At 39.6% G+C, this 24,732-nt stretch overlaps 1 protein-coding gene and 1 pseudogene across 4 annotated transcripts in view; both read left to right on the top strand.

Annotated features, from left to right (window-relative positions):
- The window catches only part of RELN (reelin), a 480,031-nt gene that overhangs the window by 75,638 nt on the left and 379,661 nt on the right, over window positions 1–24,732 (top strand). The window lies entirely within an intron of this gene.
- On the top strand, window positions 19,880–21,365 carry LOC127038657 (small nuclear ribonucleoprotein F-like; annotated as a pseudogene).

Below are 24,732 nucleotides of genomic sequence, written 5' to 3'. Positions count from 1 at the left end.
TTTGGTTAAGACTTGGTGATTTTTTAAAAAAAATAAGAACACTTACTTATTCTCAGATAACAGATGTCTCTACAGTCATTAACTCCAAAAGAACATTTTGTACAAAATAGAATGGACATTTTTGGTACTATGATGATTTGTGACCTTTAACTTTATCTGTTCATTGAGATGTAGCTGTTGCATCCAATCTTCTACTTATCTGGATGGTCTTTTACTGACACAGTTTCTCTGTAACACTTAACTTTATTATGACCCTTGCTTCTGAAAACAAATAATTGGGGCTAAATTTCCTACAACAGATGTGAAAGCAGTGCCTGCAGTATAAATAAATCTCTGATCCGCTAAATGGGTAATTATGCTGCAGCATATCTGAATGAGAGGAAAAATATACATTTTGCATTTGCACTAACCTGTTTGCATGTTTCTGTACATTTTATAGCTAAACTGTAAATACCTTGTTTATAAGAATCTTAAATAATGGGGAGGACGTAACACTCTCTGTTACAATGCACATTATTAACATTACTCTTATAACTTCTTTGTAACTTTCATATAGTGAACATACATAGTAGGTTATTAAAAGCAGCAAAGAGTCCTGTGGCACATTATAGACTAACAGACATATTGGAGCATGAGCTTTCGTGGGTGAATACCCACTTTGTCGGATGCATATCACATGCATCCGACGAAGTGGGTATTCACCCACGAAAGCTCATGCTCCAATACGTCTGTTAGTCTATAAGGTGCCACAGGACTCTTTGCTGCTTTTACAGATCCAGACTAACACGGCTATCCCTCTGATAGTAGGTTATTATCATTCTTAAACAAAATCATTGAGCCTATGACTTATCTGTTTCACCTCCAAAACATAAAATAATCCAGTTTTTAAAAAGGTTTTAATACCAAGTATTGATTCATTAATATTCACTGATGGTACCTACCAAACAGCACCATTTTCACCCATCCCAACTCCGCTTAGCTTGTGTGTCTTCTTGCTCTGCATAAGAACCATTCAGAGGGAAGCAAATTGCATATATTGCAGGTACTTCCCATGGTGCCTGAGACAGCATGGGAATCGCATACCAAACTCATTAACAGCATGTGAGTCACTGGAATCTATGTTTGCTGGAAGAATTAAAAAGGAGCTTCCCCCATCAGTAGTGATACCCAGAAAGGGTAGGATGGCGTGAAAGAGAGAGGAAACAACCTTTCCTTTCAGTGGGGAAGGAACATGGCCCCTCACTCAGGGTCCAGAAAGGAAGGGATGGAGGTGAAGAACAATTTCATTGTTTAGAAGAATTGCAGAGATGAAACTATTGCAAATTGAAGTTAGGGCATAACTAATTTGTATGATGGTTCTTCAGCTCTTGGAGGTTGAGTACCACTGTTGTATAGTATTTTTATACACCCAGATCCATGGTGTAGATGAGTTACCTTCATATTTGATTTAAAAACTGTAAATGATAGGAATTGTACAGGGTTTATGTACATATCTCAAATTTCTAGAATGGCCAATTTACTGTAAGAGTATAATCTTTCAGTATGAAATGTTAAGTAGTTTAAATCAAATATCAAAGAATATTAATAATTTCCTAACAATTCACAAAATTAAACAGTAAATATTATGTTTAACTAGGTCTAACTAAGAATGATGGTTAAGTAAGATATTTAATACCATCTAAGCAGGATTGGCCTTTTGCAAAAAGGCAAATATATTTTTTCCTAAGTTTCTCCATTGGCATTATCATCCATAAAATGTGTGTGTTATGTTGTGTTCCTCACTGTGCCTAGTATTTATAGAACATACACAACAAAACAAAACATAATCTCTTCTTTATTTGTCAGATATCATTTTCTAAATCTAACTCTTCAAGTGTTAACATATTGTTGGAATAGTAGATAAAAAGACTCAACAACAAGACTCTCTAAAATGTGTGCACGCCTGACCAAAAAGATCTCAAAGCCTAAAGGCCAGAAAAAAATTAAAGCAGAAGATATGCAAAATCAGTCATGCATAGTTTGAAATATCTCATTTTTCTTGTAGATATGAATACTGAAACACGATGCCCTGAGGAAGTCTGCTCTTTAATTATGAATATCCCTTTATGCATTGCAGAAAAAATGTTTCCATCTCTGACCTGTCTTTTGAGCTGCAGCTTAACCATGCAGACTGTAGGGCTCATTTTTTATCTGAGCAGAGTTGTTTACATGGCATTTTAGATAAAATCTCATTTAATTTTTAATTGCTATTTTTCTTTGCTTGCTCGTAAGTTTAAGTATAAATTTAAGAAAATCATTTGGACGATCACGAAGACCTGATCCTATTGTGCTCTCTCCTAACACTGGCAGTAAAAAAGAACCGTGAGAGTAATGGTGATAACAACAGCTTTTAGTTTTTAGGCTCATTTGTGAACTTACCCTGTGAAGTGGTGAAGACCTCCCAGATAGCAATCAGTACACTGTAGGATCAGATCCTAGAGGAATTAGGTAGTTTTAAAAATGTATTAGCCACAATGTTTAATATATTTCAGGGTCATTGGAAGCAAAATAACCATAGAGACAATGGCATGCTTTTACTTTTTGAAAGAAACATAAAGAACATTGCTAGGAAGGCTAATAACATTCTGTTTCATTTTTCTTTTTGTTATCAGAGAGGCAGATCCACCTATCTATCAGTCATATGTGGGTGGGATTGTCATAGTACGTACAGAACTGAACTTAAAAAAAATTGGCTGCGATTGTGTGAGGCCTAAAAACATCAATTTGGACACTTGTGTGGCATTTTGTGGAGAAGAAACTTGACAGACGTTGGCCCTTACAAGAACTGGAGGGATGAAAACGAGGAAACGGCTTGGTAGTTTTTATCTGTGTAGTAGGAAAGAATAATTCTCTCTATTGCATGAATTACTGGGGGAAGTTTTATGTAGGGGGTCAGACTAGACTATCTTAATGGTTCTGTCTGGTGATAAAATCTATGAAATTTTTCCAATAAATCTTTCATGCTGTCATGATAATTATCTCTTATCTACCTAACTTAGAAAAACATTTGATAGAGACCCAAATGCTGTTAGTTCTTCTCTGCAATAATTAGCTGAAGTTACTACACTCATGTCACTCCATTCAAGCTAGGCTAGCTTGAATGAGAGTGACCACACTTCAAGACAACACTGAAGATACACACAGTGACTGGATTGGCAACTGATGGGTAGTGTAACTCAAGCTGCTGCAACCCCGCTGCATTACTGGCTCCAGCATCAGCATCAGTGGTGCTTCAGCCCATACCAGCTGATAGGCCAGTTAGCTCAAGCTTAAAGCACCACTTAAAACTAGAGATTTTTGTGCGTGGTCAGGTTAGGATCAAAACTCAGGTTGTAGCTCAAGATGACAATGCAATGAAGAGAACTCTTAGTTAGTTTCCTCTGTTTGGAATCATTATGGGGGAAAAAAGAGTTATACTGATAGATTTATTCCAAAGGGCTTAGGTTTCTTTATGTTTATAGGCATAAAAACATATATTCTCTGGCCAAGAGAATGAGTCACTTCTGTTTTCCTGTAGAGACTTTACCATCTTATCAAAATATTAATTTGAATATTCATCTAACAATCATGTTAGGAAGGAATGAGTGAACTGATTTGGGTAAAATTTAATGAAGGTGCTAAACATTTGTCCATTGACCCAAACAGAACCTTTAGTCAGGCTCAGTTAAACATGAACTGCAAAGCTGAAATTAGAACTGAGAGAAGACAGAAATACGTGCTGTGTGCCTGACTAACCAGTCTATGAGAATCTTTTACAGCACAGAAATAAGCTTTAAACCTACTTTTTAATATGAATTATTTTCTCCTTGTGAGATCTCTTCGCATATACTAGTTCACTAAAGATATCTCGAACTGCATCTTTCTGGATCATCACATATACCTTTAGTCCTCAATTAGTGCAGTTTGTATTTCTGGGCTCAGCTCAATTTTCATTTTAGTGTCGTATTTATCTTCAAGTCTCCACTCTCCTTCCTTGTCCTTTCCAGGATTGCCTCCTTGTCCCACTCCCCTTCTAGTCCCCAAATATCCTTCCCTGTGAACCCACCTTCATCCCTGATTATATTCCTTACCCCCCACTCTACTGCTGTCCCTCTCCCCAAGTAAAATGAGGGCCCAACTGACAATTTAAGTTGGATGTTTTTGTAAAAGATATGCCCTAGGAACTATTTTGGGGAAGTTCTCCAGCCTGTGTTATGCAGCGGGTCAGACTAGACCAGTGGTTCTCAAAGTTTTGTACTGGTGACCCCTTTCACATAGGAAGCCTCTGAGTGCGATTTTCCCCCCCGCCTTATAAATTAAAAACACATTTATATATTTAACACCATTATAAATGCTGGAGACAAAGCGGGGTTTGGGGTGGAGACTGATAGCTTACGACCCCCTATGCAATAACCTCGGAACTCTGAGGGGTCTACCCCCCCCCAGTTTGAGAACCCCTGAACTAGACAATCACAATGTTGCCTTCTGGCCTTGGAATTCATGAACATGGCTGATGGCCTCACTGCTACATCTTAGTATGTTTGCTTATTGCACCCTTCAGTTTTATGGTTACTTGTACCCCAGGGCTGCACACCTCATGCAAAGCTGTAAAGCAGGAAATCCCTTGTTCTGACATTTCCCTTCAAAGAGGTGTTGCACTTTGAGGAGCAAAGAATTGGAAGGCTTCATCATGCAATGAGTGGCCCTATTGGGAAGCTACAAGACCTTCTGCACTCCTTTTTGAAAGAGAAGGAGGAAGACTGCAAGAGGGGTGAAAATTACAGGTAGGAAGCTGGAGACTTGGTGTGGGGTTTGGTGAGAGTGAGGGACTGGGAATTGGACTTAAGTCATATGAGAAATAGGGGGTGGGGAAGAGAGGAGGAAGAGAGTGCAGTACACGAGGTGTCTGCAATTTAAGAGCCTGCAGTTGGGGTCATTCTAACTTGTGCTCTCTATAGCCATCATAGGAATTGGCCCATTTCAACCACAATGCATCTGATACTCCTGAGGGAAATAAATTACCAAAATAATTGAAAATGGTGTGATAATATCATTGCGTTTCTGTGTTATTTTGACAATTAAAATATTCAGAACTTTGCAGATTTTAATTTTTTTTTTCAGTGCAGAATTCCCTCAAGAGCACCAGGGTTCTGTGTGGTGCAACCTGCGTGTGGGCAGCTTGGTGGGGGGTCTGGGTGCAGCAGGGAATCTGGGTTCACAGGGCTCGGTGCAGGGTTCTGGGTGCAGGGGGAATGGGACTCTGCAAGGGAGGGGCAAGTTGAAGGTGGTTAGGGCTCAGTGGATGGAGGGAAGTGGGGCGTGGTGGGATGGGGGCTCATGATGCAGGGGGTGAGGCTTGGTGGGGTGGGAGTCTGGAGGGCTCTGTAGGGGTACTGGGTGCGGCAGGTTCCTGATATGGAGGGGGCTTGGTGGTGGTGGGAGGAATCACTGTACAGGGAGCTGCTTTCTCTGTCCGGCCAACCCCAGTGCATCTGGACCCCCCTCCGCACCACCTCTCTGCCTGCTGAGCCTCACCCACCCGCACCTGGAACTCCCCCAAGCCTCAACTGCCCCGCATGCAGACCTCCCCTCCCCCTGCAGCGCACAGCTTCCTGAACAGGTTGGTTGAACAGATGTCTCTGAGCTGCCGAGCTGTCGGGGAGTGTGAGTGAGCACTGGTGCAGCATTTTCTGCAAGGAAGCAAAGGGATTCTGCAGGGGGGCATTTTTCTGTTGTGCTGCAATTGCACAGAATTTGCCAAGGAGTAGTCTGAGAGCTCCTAGTGAAGCAGTGCATTTCCACTGCCTTTACACTGAGCTGTGTATCAGAAGCACTACCTACCCTTCAGAGACTTATACTCAAATATAGGTATTTGTGGAGTAATGTTTTAGCTTACAGATCTAGATAAAGGAAAAACATCTCCCACTACCATTATAAGAGATGGAAAAAAGCCAGCTGTTGAATTTTATGCATAGGTGAGCCTATGAAGTTTTTTTTCCAGTGGCTATACTCACAGCTTTAAAAAGTAGGGAATATTCTGTAAAATGTTATTTTTTTAAAACGTTTTCAGCTATGCACATAACATTGCTCTTGACGGGCTGTTTTGTAAACTACTGAACTTGCTTCAGATCCCTGGTTTACTTTGTGACAAGCCAAATGGGCTCCAGGACCCTCCCTTCACACCAGAGATACATGCCAGAAATCAAACAGATGGTAAACTAGGAAGAAATTACCCTCGGCATTCTCATTAGAACAGTTGGGGAAATTTTAATAGGCCCCCATTTGCCTTGTGCTGTATCTAATACCCTTTGAACTGCCACTTTTTTTTTTGTTACAAGTCAACTACCGCCATGTATATTTTAATAGGGATTATCAAACACAATTTGCCCAGAAGATGTACCAGCCGTCCACTGCTAATTAGCCAACTTTAAATAATCACTGAGTTCTGGAATAATTGGAAAGAAACACTGTTTCTCCTGCCAATGCATAATTACTAATTAACAGGAAGATAAAATATCTGTATAGCAGTCATATCTGGAAGAATCAGTTAACAGTTAATTAAATTGTGAGTTGATGCCAAGTTGACATTGGTCAAAAAAGTTTAAATTTGAGTATAGTTTTAAGATTCCCCTCATTGTCAGCATTCTGTACCAGAACCATACTGACAGTGAAATCTTTAAAGATAAAATGTCGTGGCATTGTCAATTCTATTTAATGCCAGAAGTTGACCCTTCCTATGAAAAGTGCCTGTCTCCTGTCATACGCATTACATATAGAATTTGATTTTTTTTAATCCAGTATATTTTCATAATCATAACATTGACAATAATTGCCTAAGTTTACCTAATCAGAATTGGAGTACTGTGGTCTCTGAATATTCTGCTTACTAAAAGACTGAAGGTTCTTCTTCTTCTAGCTGCCTCAGCATTAGAGAGGAGGATAATTTGGAAAAAAAAGATTATTCAAAAAAATCTAAGGTTGGGTACTTTTAGTTTATTAGGGCCCTAATCCATCACCATCACTCGTGTTGTTGACATTATTCTGCAAGTAGTCCTATGCAGTGCGGAGTAAGTTGCGGATGGTAGAATAAGATACCTAATTTCATGTATGCGAGGGTGATGGAATCAAGCCCATATTTTATTTTTTCTAAAATCTCTCTGTAGCAGTAAAAGCTTTGAATGTACTTTTCTATAGTTTTTATATATCTGCGACTATATCCTTTAATATGTCTTAAGGTAATGACATCAAGGACAGCAAGACTTTTTTCCTTTCTCAAAATGAGGAATGCATAAAATTGTGTTTATTTGTGATCTTTGTCATGTTACAGAGTAGCAGGTAAGAGATTAATAGCATCAGGCAGCACTTAATGTTTTACAGATAATTTGATCAGCTGGTTGGACAAATGGGAAGGAGGCAGACTATTTTGTGGGATGATACAGTGTTTATAAAGGAGCCCCAGGGTTTTCAAATGAGAAAGCGTTTACAAGCAGTTTACATAGTCAAAACCAAAGTGGTAAACAGTTGTACTGGGGCCAATCCTGGGTCAATTTGGCATGCATGTTTATTAGATAGTGGTACTTCTCCAACTATTTGATACATCTGTTGTTCTCCCTGGGGATGCCCAGAATATATTAAGGTGAAAACATAGAGCATTTTTGAAGTTTTATTGCATTTTATTTTTTAATAAAAGCATTTAATAAAGCACTGCTTTAACATTTGGAATGACTGGAGAATTCCTTTTGCTGTTATACAGCTTGTAAAATGATTACAATAAATGGAGGAATTCAGTAACAGGTATTTTACAGTGCTTCATTGTAATGGGTTTGTGACAATGTCATGTTTTGGGGTGCAATCCAGATCAGTAAGCAGCTGTGTCACCGCCTGCCCTGTAACCCTGGGGGCCTTGAATGCTCTGCTGCTATGGCTCACAGCATGGACACCAACACCCAGCAGACTAGCATGCAGTTCCCAGAGGGCTGGTCTACACTATGGGGGAAAATCGATCTTAGATACACAACTTCAGCTACGTGAATAACATAGCTGATGTCGAAGTATCTAAGATCGAATTACTCACCGTCCTCACGGCGTGGGATCGATGTCCGCGGCTCCCCCTGTCGATTCCGCAACTCCGTTTGGATTGGTGGAGTTACGGAATCGATATAAGCACGTTCGGGGATCGATATATCGTGTCTAGATGAGACGCGATATATCGATCCCCGAGCAATTGCTTGCTACCCGCCGATACGGCGGGTAGTGAAGACATACCCTGAGTCTGTGTGCTGTGCAGCCCTGGTTCAGCACTCTGATCCCAGCAGCCTGCCTATAACACAGCAGTTCCATCCTGGTTTCCACCACCTTTTGGTTACTACTTGTAGAGGTGACCCCAAGACACTATTAGTCCCAAACTTCCCCAAAGCCATCTGCCGTGAAGGGTCCCACCCTTTCTTGGAACACTCAGAGAAATAACAAGGGTCACTTGCTCCTTTAAAAAGACAAAAGCACATTACCATTTATTAACTTAACTGGCGTAAATACACCCTTCTCTTCAAGCACAGCACAGAATTGGTTTATTGTAAAAATGTATTAATAAAAAGTTTATTAACCAAAGGACATAGGTTAAGTGATACCAAGTTGAAGGAATAAAGTTAGAAAGTTTCACAAACAAACAGAAGTAAAAGTCTGCTTTCTAGTGGCTAAGACTCGACTCAACAAACTACAGCCTTGGTTCAAGATTGATTTCTTACCTGTCTTTTTCTTTCCAGCCATGGCTGATGTTCTCTCAGTCAGGACCTTCCACAGAAGTACAAGGTGCTGGCTTCCATTGTCTTCCTAAGTGAAAGATCTTTGCCTAAGCAGGTTTCTCACATATATTCAGTTCCCATAGACTACAACCCCTTTGGCTGAACGACCCATTTTTCTTAGCTTGCAAGAGCTCTGACGTCTGTCCAGAGATGGATGCCAGGATGGCTTCTTCTCTCTCCTTATTATAAGATTATTATCATCTTCCCAAACTCACTGTTTTGTCCCCAGAGTCAGGATGACCTCATTCTGTTCTTACCTTTCTCTTCCTCATGCTGGACTTCCCATTCCCTGCTGATTCATATTTAAATAGGGCTTCAATTGTTTTGGTTCCACAGTGCTACCTTTCCTCCTATGGCGGGGAGGGTGGGGCAGGGAAGAATACCTGTTTTTCTCTCTGGTCACAGATTTTAAATCATAATACCATTGAGTATCCATATTTCATCATATAGTGTTCATACATAAATGTCACAATCATTTTCATCACCGGTGTGCCATTAGCTTTCATAAGGCCTTACCTGATATACTTTTTATAATTCAGTAATATTGTATACAATCAGTTGATTCAATTACTTATCATTTAAGGTTCAGATCCCATGTTTTTACAGCCCAGATAAAGTTTCTGTCTCCTGCTGAAGTGGAGACGCTATGTTAGCTTTGTTTACCTTATGTGTAAGTGGTCCTTTTTGGTCTCTGGCTGATGATCAGACTGTACAGACAAACAAATGTACATTCCTTTGTCTAAGGCAAACAGTGCTAATACATCGCTTGCCAAACACATTTTAATAACATAATTCTAGCACATATCCATAACTATTTATACACACCCCATATATGCATCACACAACTATATTAATAAGTGAATTTTCCAGTGAGATATTACATGCCACCTTATGGGTGTGTATCATGACAACAGAGTATTAAGTGTGGAGAGTATGTCAGGTCTGACAAGGGTTGCTGACACAGAGTAGTGAACCATCAATAGGCCTGTGTCACAGATAATGACAAATAGTAATAATTAGTTCATTAATCATATGCAACATTATAATTAATGTAAATTACATAAAAATAAAGAAATACTGATTTAAAAAAACACTTTGTTGGTTACATGTGTAGTTTAAAGTATAATGGCTAGTATAGATGACCAGTAGGGACTACTGATATCTGTTTCACTTTACTGTTTCAATCTGATATATATGACACACAACTATTTTAGTAGAATATTAAGGCTGCCAATTCAAGAACTCAAAAGTTAGGAAACATTAGTATTAAGGTTGCCTGTACAACCCTAATGCAGACCCTTGTGCATACACATTATCATGCATTCTTTAATTACATAATCACATACTACTTTTTTCCACAGCAACCTTGCCTTATTCAGTGCACAGAATGGGCAGTGTTAACTTAATGAGCAGTTATCCAGTATTTTATTTTATCCTCATTGTTAATGTGTTAGGCCTTGTTTACTGCATACTATTCAATAATTCTGCCTTCAGAGCAAAATTTAATTTCCTCCTAGGTTTTTCTGTGGTGCTCATCACTATAATATCCAAATACTTCACAAATATTAGTTAATTTATCTTTCTCACACTGAGGTGAGGTGAGATGAGGCGATATTATTATCCCCATTTTTCAGAGTTGAGGTGCAGAGGGATTGAGAAAAAATATTCACTAATTTTGGTGCCCAGTTTTACCAATATATAGCACTTTGTATGTTTGAAGTGGAGTTCTCATTGATTTCAGTTGCAGCTGTAACTGCTTAGCACGTCTGCAAATCAGACTCCAGGCTATGAAGTTGGCCATCTGGAAAATGAGGAAGACACAGTTAGTGACTTCCTGTGAAAAGTATGGTTTAAGGGACTTGCCTAGCACCACACAGGAACTCTGTGGTAGAGGCAGTGATAGAATCCATTCTTTAGGGCAGCATTAGTCCACCTCATTCACTACATAGCTTCCAATTTCTGCAACAAATGAGGCATGGGTCCTCTTTGGCTGTACAACCCTCATTCATCCATAGATTAAGACCATCCTGTGCACTGTATGAAGTAGGGGTTCTGGGGAAAATATAGGATGTGATCAGGTAATTAAAGTATGTTTCATTATGTTTATGCACAAGGGGGCAGAATTAATGTTGGCTTTGGCTGCTTCACTTTGCAACTTGAATGTTCAATCAATTAATTTCTGCATAATTACCTATCTTTTTTAAAAAAAAAAAGCAAATTTAAAAAACAGAAATTCCATCATGTGGCATCAGACTAATATCCCTATGGTTCATCAGCAGAGTTGGAACTCTTAGATCTACTACACAGATCTCTGGCACTTGAACTAACAGAGTAACTGACAGCAATAGTAGGTTGCATCCTCTAAAAGGGGATGAGATACACACTTTGCCAGTGGTTTTCATAGATATTTGCTGGCTGCAGAGGAATGGTGAGTCTCAGGAATCTTGGGTTCCATTCTATGTTCTGGAAGTAGACACAGTTCTATGTGCTGTAGTAGACACAGATTCTTATGCCTTTTTCCCCATAAGATTGACCCCCTTCTTCCAGATCCCCTCCGAACTGTGTGTGGGCATATCAGGGTCACAGCTTGGCTATTCTGAAGAGAGTAGTTTACTTAGATCAAGTTCCTGAACTTGCAAATATAGGCACCCTCAACTATTTTATGGCTAAAAGTATGCATTGCAAACAGACACATGTGCATATGTAACTCTTCTGCCAGGAGAGAAGGACAGCAACAAGAGCCAGGTTCAGTCTGTCAAGGGGTCAAGCCCAGCCCCCCCATTTGAACAAAGCTTTTAGGAATCTGTCGTCAGGTGTGTTTGCTGGTGTTACTGCACCAAAAGCATATACAACATTGCAGGGTTACAAGTGGAAGCAGGCATGAGGAAGATCAGGCAGCTATGTTTTTAAAACATAAAAAGTTGCCAAGACTTAAAGTGGGAATGTTGTTCAGTTTATAGTTTATAAGAAATTATAGTAATGTTCACCCTGCTATTTCCTATTCTCGTTAAATCCTTTTACATAGCCTGTAAACTAAAATTTATTATTACTATATGTCTGTGCATAGTGCTTGTGAAAAGAACAATTGACTACATATCTTGATGACTCTGAATAAATTGGAGGAGGAAAAACTTGAGTAATTTAGGTATAATTTTTCAACACTATTTTATGCTTAATTTACAAGCTGGTATAAAAGAAAGCTGCACTGTAGTTTCTTTAATGTGGCAAGGAATATCCTTGTGTAAACCCTTTCTAGAATTTAGTTTTCATTTCCTGTTGAGTAAGTGCTGTTGCCAAAGCAGGGCAAGGAACATGAAATATTTTATTTTAAAACTAATACCTCTCAGCTTTGGAATCAATATGTACATATTTTTCATATTTTTTAATTGTATGTTGAAATTTGAGAATAGATGAATGAAAAAATATGCTCAAAGATGAAAATAAGAGGTATAAAAATCCAGCTGTCTATTGGATAAATCTGAAGGTAATCTATATGTCAAAGGATATTGAATTGATTCAGTGCATGGAATAAACCATATTAGAAATTTTCTTAAATAAAACTTTTTTTACTTTAAAAAATGTGATATTAAAATATAAATATACTTAAAAGATAGGGATTTATGAAACTCAAACCAGGCATCATACTGTAATCCTCATCTGATTTTCAGCAGCAGTGAAAAGTAATGCAGTTATTAAAACCAAAGATGGCCTGTGGCCAAACCATCTATCTCATGAGTTCATCAGGCTCGGGCTAGGTTAGTGCTTAGACAAGAGAAATCAAGGTGATACAGGAAATCCAATAGGGTTCATTCATCCCAGAAGAGTTGATAAACATACTCCAGTTTTGATCCCTGAAGGAAAACTGTGTCCTGATGGTTGGAGTTATTTTTCAGATGTAATGTAAAACTGCGGACGAAATACAATTAACTACCATGAATAACAAAAGACAGTGGGTGCTGGTCATGGTGTCCTTGCAGAATTCTGACTTGAGTAATTTTACTTGGGCAATTGTTTGCCTAAATTTCCCCCTGTAATTACAACAGTAAAACTTATTCAATTAGAATATCTAGTGAATTCTGAATTTCAGTGATGGTGGGAAAATTGTTCTTATATCTAGTTTAAAGCTTTTAGAGTGGTTTTGGAACCTTTATGGTGAAAGAGACTATGCAAATATAAGCAGTTATTGCTAATAGTTTACTAGGAATGGTAGAAAATATAAATAGCATTCTCCATGACAATAACATTGTATCAGACATAATATAGGGAGTAATGAAACATTTTGCATAACAGATTACTAATAAAGTCAATAGTCTGCTTTTTAAACATACTCATGCTCTTTATATATCTGTCTTCGAATGACTAGCAGACACAAATGTATTGTGACATTACAGACATACTGCAATCAGATGGCATCATGGTCACCTTGACATTCTTTGAGTTACTACGAGGGCAATGTAATTATCAGTAAAATGAATCAATAAATACTGACACTAGCTGCTGGATGAAGACTGTAAGTGGTAATGAAGTGTAGGTTAGAAAAGAGAGCCCAGTCAGCCTTGAGCTAGTGGAGCTGCTCCATTAGCAAGATGGACAGAAATCTTAGGCCTTGTCTACATGGGTATTTGTTTGGGAGGGTGGGGGAGCAAGGAGGAGAGGGTTTAAATTGCCTTTTGTCCACACGTTTTTTTTTTAAATTATTTTGCATCTCATACCATATTAATTAATCTGCTTTGAGAGTAAAATAATTCTATACTGGAATGAGTTTTTGGGGGGATAATGTTAATATGGATGAATATAGGCGCTGTCATATTTTAGATGAACTGTTTGGCATCTGGTAATCCTTCCACTGCTACCCCATACAGCATAGCTTCTCACCTGGATCGGCCTGTGTACCCTCTATTGTTAGTGTCATCTTCAACAGATGTCACCTCCCCATTTAAATGCTGGCATGCAGCCATGTTCACATCTTTGTGATTCTAGCTCATGGCAAGTATACAGCCATTAGATCAGTTATGCTCCATGTTTTCACATGAACTTGTAGAACAATGTATGTAGTGGTTACAGCAATGGGGCTTGTAATCAAGACAATCATGACAATTGATCTGTCAGCACCAAACTTGTTAGTGCTTGACCAGTAGTAATCAGTGGTGGTAATCTTCCAGGTGGTGATGGCTCCATTTGTCTCCCTTTTGAGAGGCACCCTCATGTTGGATGTTCTATCGCTGCAGCATCGGGATGAATTCTGTCGACTTCTAGGAAAGTAGCCTTTATCCTCCTGAAGCTTTGCCACCGTAACTGGTCATTCTAGGTCTGCCGCACTATCCTTTCCCACCAGTCAGTGCTTGTTTGCTGAACCCAGAAGCAGCTTTGCACTGAGTGATGCCACACCAAGAAAATGGCCTGCAGAAGTAACTGTTTTATTTCATCCCTATCTCCTCCTCTTTTCAAATCATCGCAGCATTATGGTGGCTGTCTCCTAACCTACTGGAATTAGTGTCATGGTAGTAGCCTGCATGAATAATAATTTAATCATAAATTCCTTTATTAAATCCAAAGGCTGAATGGTATTTATGCAGTTGCTCTAAACAGGCTTAAAAAATGCCTAAATAAGCAATTTACTACAGCCAAAGAGTGACAAAACATTTATATGCATTTGATCAAAATGCTTACAAATGAGCTAAACCCAGGGTACGTAGGCCCATATTGGTTGGCTCCAACTTGATCAGGCAGGTATTAGCAATGAACCTTTTCAGAGGTTTTTTTTAATACCCTTTAAGAAACAAATGATGTCATTGCCAATTATCCAACCTTAGCTAAGACCAGAGGAAGCAGTTTCTTATATAGCCAATTATTTACTACTCCTGGTACACAATTAACTGTGTTTTATTTCTTTTACTTCAGCCCACATCTTAAATGAGGTAACACTGATATTTCAAAGGGTCATTGCAAGTTTAACACCAAAACCACTCTTCTTTCTCATGATCTCATTCTTTTTGGTCACATGTTTTGGGCCTACTGCTCATGAAATATGCCAACACAATTTAACACCAAAGTTCACCAGTATCTTATGTCACCTGTTTTCCTACACAACCCATCCAAAGTCATCCAGCTGCATGAACATCAATGCATGTGGGGAGCCTATTCATATTAACGATAGTCAGGATTGTGATGCTCAGATGTGTTTTCTCTATGCTGCGTGACAGCAGTTCAAAAATGGCAATGGCTTACAAAACACAGAAAAATTATGGAATGCCAGGAGAGGAGTCATAGGAGTAGTTTAATTTGAACCCAAATCCCCGAATTCAAGTCAATTCAGGTAGACCTTTCCCAGTGAGAAAAATCCAAGAGTGCACAGAGTCTAGCAGAAGAAAATTGCATCATGCAAAAAAGTAAAGAGTTGTGTGGATGCTATGACTCACAAGCTTAAAGCAGAGCAAACAAAACCTGCGGATGTGCTCTTTTGCTATAGATACTCTGTGTTTGCAGCAGGAAAAAAAAATTCAAAAAAGACATTTCCATGTCGACTAGTTAAAAAGCAGATCTAAATTTTAAATACTAATTCATATTCAAATGGTAAATTATAAAATATTCCATCCGTGCACTCAACATATTAAAGTCAGTACTTTACAAGAGGAACGTAATTCTCCCTAGATTCCCCTTAATAGTCTTGGATAGGCTTTCTCTCAGTCAATTACTTTCTTAAATGTTATCACTGAACGTGTAACAGTAATATCATAGCACTTGTAACCAACTAATAATAATAATTCACTTGTGCGGGACCTTTGGGATAAATTTTACTTAAGAAGGGGAAAGATCTAATGAACTCTTACAAAAATCTTCAGTCTTAAGCTGCCAGAGTTCACTTCAACTAAATTTGAATGTACTAAAATTCACGAAAGCTGCTTTCGCTGCAATTTTCTCAGCAAAAGGCAAAGAAATGAAACAGCACTCTGGCGTCTAATTGAAGTTTGGCTAAGGATTTAATTTGAATAGAAATCTCAGATCTGGACCTGGGAATTTGTTTTTTGTTCTTTTAATCATGTGTGACTTTTTGAAAGCAAGGCACCTTTTGCTCAAAAAAATACTATTATTTTTGCACTTCCGATGTACTCTGCTATATAGATACCAAGCAAGACACATTCCTTGCCCTAAGAAATATTTGGGGTGCATTTGGCCATTCAGTTTTAGACCTTCTTAAAATCAGAGGAATTTTCAAAGCTGATAGTGGGTGGTTCAGCCGTTTGGAAAATTAAGCCTCTGCTCTGGGTGCCCTAGCTTCCTGGACCTTCTGCATAGTCAACTTCTGGACTTTTCAAAAGGTAGCTCTTGCATTCAGTTATAATACCCAGTTACATCTGTGTCCAGTTGCTGGTAAATACAAAAAGATGGAGAATAACTTATTGCTCTTATATAAATCCATGGTACGCACACATCTTGAATACTGCATGCAGATGTGGTCTCCTCATCTCAGAAAAGATATACTGGCATTAGAAAAGGTTTAGAGAAGGGCAACTAAAATGATTAGAGGCTTGGAACGGGTCCCATATGAGGAGAGATTAAAGAGACTAGGACTTTTCATCTTGGAAAAGAGGAGACTAAAGGGGGATATGAATGGGGTATATAAAATCCATGAGTGGTGTGGAGAAAGTGAATAAGAAAAAGTTGTTTACTTGTTCCCATAATATAAGAACTAGAGGCTACCGATTGAAATTAATGAGCAGCAGGTTCAAAACAAATAAAAGGAAGTTCTTCACACAGCGCAGAGTCAGCCTGTGGAACTCCTTGCCTGAGGAGGTTGTGAAGGCTGGGACTATAACAGGGTTTAAAAGAGAACTAGATAAATTCATGGAGGTTAAGTCCATTAATGGCTATTTGCCAGGATGGATAAGGAATGGTGTCCCTAGCCTTTGTTTATCAGGGGCTGGAGATGGATGGCAGAAGAGAGATCATGTGATCATTACCTGTTAGATTCACTCCCTCTGGGGCACCTGGCATTGGCCACTGTCAGCAGACAGGATACTGAGCTGGATGGACCTCTGGTCTGACCCAGTATGGCTGTTCTTATGTTAACTATTTTTAGACCTAGCACCTAGCACGGCTCCATAAAGGCTTTGTGTTGTGGTCACTGAGTAATATGAAGAATCATTGCAGGCTCATGGAATACACAAGACATCAGAACTGCAAGTACTGCTTGGATTAGTATGGACAATTAATCACATCAGTCATTTCCCTTCTGAAACTAGTTGCCAGAGACATTTTGCAGAAGAGGAAAGTTATGTTGACAAGGGTAGCAGGAGAAGCAACTAGTAGAGAGGGCAAGTTAAAAATGAACAGGAAATATACTGTACTTAACAACAAAGAACATAGTAATGTGTTAGTGATCACCACAACTATATAAGTAGTTGGGTTAAAGTGGATAGCCCATGAGGTTTCATAAGCTTGTGTTCTCATTGCCATGATTTCTTGGATTCTCTCTGAGACCTCTCTGCCCTAGTCTACTCAAGGACTCAGTTCAACTCTATATTTCACCACTCAAGTAAGTTTATTTGGCATACAGCAAAGCTATGCTGAGTTGACCAGACTCTAACATAGGAGGTGAGTACAAGTTGTATCACACGTCCAAGATTACACAGAAAACGTCTTCCTTTATATATATTTACATATTGCATTGCATTTACTATACATTGCATCACATATTTTGGAATTGGCTTGGTTCCTTAGTAGGAACCAATATCTGTACAGCATGCTCCGTCCATGCACTGTTCATGCATAATATGACCTCTACGTAGTCTTACATTTAGGCTTGGTCTACACTACGCTTTTAAACCGATTTTAGCAGCGTTAAACTGATTTAACACTGTACCCGTCCACACTACGAGACCCTTTATATCGATATAAAGGGCTCTTTAAATCGGTTTCTGTACTCCTCCCCGACGAGAGGAGTAGCGCTAAAATCGGTATTACCATATCGGATTAGGGTTAGTGTGGCCGCAAATCGACGGTATTGGCCTCCGGGCGGTATCACACAGTGCACCTCTGTGACCGCTCTGGACACCAATCTGAACTCAGGTGCAGTGGCCAGGTAAACAGGAAAAGCCCCGCAAAATTTTGATTTTCATTTCCTGTTTGCCCAACGTGGAGCTCTGATCAGCATGGGTGGCAATGCAGTCCCAAATCCAAAAAGAGCTCCAGCATGGACCGTACGAGAGATACTGGATCTGATCGCTGTATGGGGAAACAAATCTGTTCTATCAAAGCTCCATTACAGAAGACGAAATGCCAAAGCGTTTGGAAAAAAAATCTACAGGCTACACAGTGCTGCGTGACAAGTGTAACGGGAAGCCAGAGACTCAAACGGACGCTCATGGAGGGAGGGAGGGGGTACTGAAGACTCCAGCTATCCCACAGTCCCCAGCAGTCTCCGAAAAGTATTTACATTCTTGGCTGAGCTCCCAGTGCCTGTAGGTTCAAACACATTGTCCGGCGTGGTTCAGGGAATAGCTTGTCAATTTACTCCCCCCGCCCCGTGAAAGAAAAGGGAAAGAAATCATTTCTTGACTTCTTTCAATGTCACCCTATGTCTACTGAATGCTGCTGGTAGATGCGATGCTGCAGCAGTGAAGAGCAGTATCCACTCCTCTCCCCTGCCCGGTGGCAGATGGTGCAGTAGGACTGGTAACCGTCCTTGTTATCAACCCGTGAGTGCTCCTGGCTGGCTTCAGGTGAGGCTGGCTGGGGGCGCCTGGGTGAAAATAGGAATGACTCCCGGTCATTCCGAGTAGATGGTAGAGAACGGCTGGTAACTGTCTTCATCATAGCAACTGGGGGCTGAGCTCCATCAGCCCCCTCCCTTTCCTGTGTAAAAGATTCTGTCCTGCCTGGACTATCATAGCAGCGGGATGCTGGGCTCCTCTCCCCAGCACCGCTTAATGTCCTGCCTGGACTGTCATAGCACTGGGAGGCTGCCTCCCCCTCATTTTATCTCATTAACAAGTCATTGTTTCTTATTCCTGCATTCTTTATAACTTCATGACACAAATCGGGGGGACACTGCCACGGTAGCCCAGGAAGGTTGGGGGAGGAGGGAAGCAATGGGTGGGGTTGTTGCAGAGGCACCCCCCATGAATGGCACGTAGCTCATCATATCTGCAGGATCTGACACGGAGCAGCTGTGCTCTCTGATACACTGCTTCTCTAGTACACTTGCCCCATATTCTAGGCAGGACTGACTCTATTTTTAGAAACCATAAAGGAGGGATTGACTCGGGGAGTCATTCCCAGTTTTGCCTTTGTTCCCCCGCTGATCTCAGCCAGGGGCACCCATGATAGCAGCAGACAGTACAGAAGGACAGATAACCGTCATCTCATTGCCAATTTACACCAGCAGCAGACAGTACAGAACGACTGGTAACCGTCTCTGCTATCATGCAAAAGCAAATGAATGCTGCTGTGCAGCTCTGGAGTATTGCCTCTGTCCGCGGCATCCAGTACACATACGGTGACTGTAAAAAAAAAAAAAAAAAAAAAAAAAAAGCTGAACGGGCTCCATGGTTGCCGTGCTATGGTGTCTGCCAGGGCAATCCAGGGAAAAAGGGCGCTAAATGATTGTCTGCCGTTGCTTTCCCAGAGGAATGAAGGAATGATGACATTTACCCAGAACCACCCACGACAATGATTTTTGCCCCATCAGCCACTGGGCTCTCAACCCAGAATTCCAAGGGGCGGGGGAGACTGCAGGAACTATGGGATAGCTACGGAATAGCTACCCACAGTGCAACGCTCCAGAAATCGACTCTAGCCTCGGACCATGGACGCACACCGCCGAATTAATGTGCTTAGTGTGGCCGCGTGCACTCGACTTTATACAATCTGTTTTATAAAACCAGTTTATGTAAAATCGGAATAATTCCGTAGTGTAGATGTACCCTTAGACTTGTTTACTAATACCAGGATGCTCCGGCTGATCTTAGCTAGCCATCCTCACTCCATCATACTGCTTGTTATGATAATCTTCCATTCACCTTCCTTATCATGCCTTTCTCTCAGACGCCAGTGGGCGCATGTGCGACCCTGCGAGTAATTTTTGTTTTTACTGCTGCCTTGTGCGAGTCCGCGTTACCATGAGCTTGCCCCTGAACTCCAAGCCCTTCCTGGACGGGCTAATGGGGAAGCCGGTGATGGTGAAGCTGAAGTGGGAGATGGAGTACAAGGGCTACCGGTGTCTGTTGATGGCTACATGAACATGCAGCTTGCAAACACAGAAGAATACATAGATGGCGCATTGTCAGGGCACCGTGTTGAAGTTTTGATAAGATGTAACAACGTCCTGGACATCAGAGGTGTAGAAGAAGATGGAGAAATGAGAGAATACGTTTGTATATTTGTGGACAATAAAGATCAGTTTTACACACACACACACACACACACACACACACACACACACACACACTCTCTCTCTCTCTCTCTCTCTCTCTCTCTCTCTCTCTCTCTCATATCAAGCCAGGCCTAGAATGTTTAATTTAAGAAATGGTTTTTAGAACCTACAATCACTAATTTGTACTTAAGGAAAATTAGCTAGATCTGATAAACTTTCAGGGATGGACCAGACTGGCTGACTAGACTTCTTAAAGTACAATATTGACATGTAGCATTTTGCTTTAATAACAAGCAAGGCAGATGTATACATCTGAGATATTTCACAGACAACTAACTTTTCTTAGTGCTCAAGTCTCAAATGTAGTAATAAGAAACATACATATCTTGTTACAAATAGTATCTGAAAATAAAGCCTGGAACAAAAAGTCACTCCTTCCTTTTAAGGGATTAGAACAGGGGTAGGCAACCTATGGCACGGTGCCGAAGGTGGGACGCGAGCTGATTTTCAGTGGCACTCACACTGCCCGGGTCCTGGCCACCAGTTCGGGGGACTCTGCATTTTAATTTAATTTTAAATGAAGCTTATTAAACATTTTAAAAGCCTTATTTACTTTATATACAACAATAGTTTAGTTCTATATTATAGACTTATAGAAGGAGACCTTCTAAAAACGTTAACATGTATTATTACTGGCACGTGAAACCTTAAATTAGAGTGAATAAATGAAGATTCGGCACAGCACTTCTGAAAGGTTGCCGACCCCTGAGTTAGAAGTACACAAAAGATAGGAGACAGTGCCATAGCCTGTTTTTATATGTGAAACTACATAGGATTACCTCTATATCCTTCCTAGCAAATTTACTTGTATGCACCTCTAAATCTTGAATATACAGGCCAACCAGAAGAGGTGGGATAGTACACTTGCACTTTACATTTTTACTCAAAAAAGTTCTTAGAGGCGGAAAAGCCACATCATGTTCTATCCCCAAAGATCATTTTAAAGGCAGTCTGTTTATAGTTGGTTAATTTGCTCTGTTAGCTAACTTTCCATGTGGACTAGCCTTGCTACACTGAATTTTGGTTGTAAAATTTGGCAATTGGTGCTGTATATGTGCAGTGATGTTGATATTGTAGGTGTTTTGGCATCGTCAAAGCTGAAAGCAGCTTGAATGTAAGCTAATGATTCAAACACCTTTCTAATTCACAAAAGGAAGACTGGCTAGCAAAACAATTTCCTGTCCTGTTTGGCTTTGGATTCAAATTGCAGGGGCTCTTCATGGTGAACAAGTCCATTTAGTTAGACTATAAAGCCATGACACTTGTTACAGACTGTGCAGAAGTGTCAGAGTTTTATTGTGATGTTGATGTATTTGCTTAAAAATAGATTGTTTTGAAAAGGATCAATATTTAATTCAGTCATATTTCCCTCTCCAGTAACATCTGGTGTATAATGCATTAGAGTGTAGGTGGGTCCTTAATTTTGCATGTTTGTTTCAGTGGTACAAGGGGTGGGTGAGTCTTGGAAAAAATCACCAAAAAGTATTATGTAGTTTATGGACAGTCCCTACAATCATTTTTAATTGCCCTTTACATTTGAACTTTGCTTTGCAGTATATCAGCTGTTCCAGATACAAAAACTATCCCAGTACTTTATCATCCCCCTACCTGGGCTATTCTTGCATAAGGGACATAGGGAACTGCAAGTTTGCACTCTTGGGCTACCTCTTTACTGCAGAGTTAACTTGTTATCTTATCTACACTTGAGTTAATTCCTCTAAAGTGAGAATGGCTATGCTTCAAAACAACATATTAGCTGCACAGAGTGACCAGGGAAGGGATAGCTCAGTGGTTTGAGCATTAGCCTGCTAAATCCAGGGTTGTGAGTTCAATCCTTGAAGGGGCCACTTAGGGATCTGGGGCAAAAATTGGTCCTGCTAGTGAAGGCAGGGGGCTGGACTCAATGACCTTTCAAGGTCCCTTCCAGTTCTAGGAGATAGGTATATTTCCAATTATTAATTATCAGCTGACAAGTTGTGCTAACTCAAGCTGTCACCCATGGGCCAGCCAGCTCAAATTAAAAGCACCGCTGCTGTTGAGTTGTGTTGGCCCTAACTCAGGTGCTGTCCAAACACAATAGCCCTAAAGTTGTAACTCTGCAGTGGGGACGAGCCCTCAGAATTGCCTTTATTTTTCTCTTGGAGATTTGAGGAGGCTCCATACCACCAAATGTACTATACTCAGACAGAAGCAGAGATTTTGCTATAGTGCTGATTGTCTTGATTCCCGTGATATGATCATTATTTAATTACATTGTATGTGAATAAGGTATCAGATACCAACATAGGAAAAATTTACCTGCTATGAATCAGTTTTTTTCTGCAGTTCTGTTATTTATTTCTTGTAAGCAGAAATTGGAGTTTTAAGCTAATACTACAGCAATTTCTTTTAATGTACAGTAAGTAATATGTAATTTGATTAACTGAGAGTTCACCTATTATTCAGTTGCTTTTGACCAAGAACTAGTCCTTAGTCCTAGCTATTGTATGGTGTTTATGTGATTTTCTCAGGCTTCCCTGTCATGATTCTCTCACATAAGGTAAATACTGCTCATTCCCAGTGAGAATGCTCTTTTACAAGATTCTAGAGATGTTACAAATGTCAATTAGCTGCTTTGGATTTTGAGAAACATAAACAGCATTATCTATTTCCTCTGATGAAACCAACTATATACATGTTCAAGGTTCAGTCTGTGGAATAACTATCAATTTATGTACTACAACTGTTTTCTTTCAACAAATTACTTATTTTTTCATAATAATATTGCAGAGTTAGACCTGTTCAGTGAATCTCTGTTCGGTTAATTTGTTTGAAGAGTTCTTGATGATGCATGACTAGAAAAAAAGGAAAAGTAGCTACTCTTAAGATACTGTAGATTGTTTTAGTATTTGTTTTGGAAATTCACGCTACCTGAAAGCCTCTGAAATGCTCAGGAGGAATGAATCTCAAAATAAAAAGTGGCTTTTCATGTGTTGCCTTATTGAGTTACATTAGGTAGTTTCCCATATGTACTCAAGGGCTCAATTCCACCCTACAGTATGTCTCTAGTGAATGACTCAGAAAGCATTTCATTTTGAGTTGGTTAATTTACAATGTCCCACTGAGGCTTCAGTTGGATCAATCATGAGAGATGGTTTGAGGCTCTTCAGCTTCATTTACCGTAATCTTTCACAAATCCTCACCATATTTTGCAGGAAACACAAGCCTACTATAATTCTCCTTTATTGCTGTAATTTAAGGATCTATGCACTCAAGATGGCAACTTGTATAATATTTTGGAGACAATTCCACTGATTTGATGAGAGTTTACAGATTAATATCTACACTCATGTTCCTAAAGTGGTGTGCCATAAGTAATCTACATGAAAGAGACATCAGTTTAATATATGTATTGGACAGTATCTCAGATATATAAAGCCTGCTAACCCTGAGCACACAGTGATGGAAGATGGAGCATATTGATTCGTTGGTTAATATTTGAATGGATAATGTTCTGGCCAAAGGCAGGTTGGTAGAAAATACTAATAATTACCATATGGGCTTTAAAAGAACAATGTTTACTGTTTAAGTTCCACAAACATATCCCAACATTTAAGAAATCAGTTAAACAAGGGGGTCTTTTTTGTAAATCACTACATAGTATTGTGAACTGTAACACAATATCCTGCTCTGTTTTGTTGATTTTCATTGTCTGTTTAATTGACACTTCCCTACATGATTTACTAATAAAACAAAATGTGCTCTGGTGTACTTGTCACAGTACAAAACCTCCTGGAGGCAAACAAAGGCACCAGGGAAGAAATATGTAAAATCTGGAGTAGTGCCCCTGATAAAAATGAGATATTGCCTACTGGTAGCATTTCAGAGGTAACAATGCTGAGACATAAGTAAGGTTTTATGTCTTCCACAAACCATAAACAAAGATCAGAGATGTAGTGTTTTTCAAGCATTTAATATAATTTCTACACTTTAATACATTAAATCTCAGTCCAGTTTATTTGCAAGTTAATTTTCTTAGGGTACTCACTGTTAAAATTTACAATTTGGTCTTGTGTTTTTAACTGTGTTACCATTACGAGGGACTACTTTATTACAGCAGTTGAATCATTTAGGAAGGCAAGTGTCAACAGTGCAGTAGGTTGTAAATAAGATAGAAATTACAGTCATCAAGACAAAGTAACATGGGTTCTTCACAGACAATTTTTGTATTTTTGTGCCCTAAGGACAAAGAACAAATCCCTTAGCTTTTCAGGAAGGCAGTGTAATGAAGTAATCTTTCTTAAAAGTTAAGGGTTTTTTTTTTAAATTGTCAAACTGGGAAATATAACTGGACAGGAAAATAGTGTTACCTCCTAATGAAGGAGACACATCACTGCATTATATTCAGCAAGAAAGCATCATGTAGAAACATTTATTTCATAAGATCAAATTAGACAATATTTAGGAGTATTATTGTTAAGAATTGTCATTTTGTGGCTG

This window comes from Gopherus flavomarginatus, chromosome 1 (assembly GCF_025201925.1).
Source record: "Gopherus flavomarginatus isolate rGopFla2 chromosome 1, rGopFla2.mat.asm, whole genome shotgun sequence".
NCBI classification, from domain to species: Eukaryota; Metazoa; Chordata; order Testudines; family Testudinidae; genus Gopherus; species Gopherus flavomarginatus.
The sequence above is the reverse complement of the archived record's forward strand: the minus strand, read 5'-3'. Positions and strand labels throughout refer to the sequence as shown.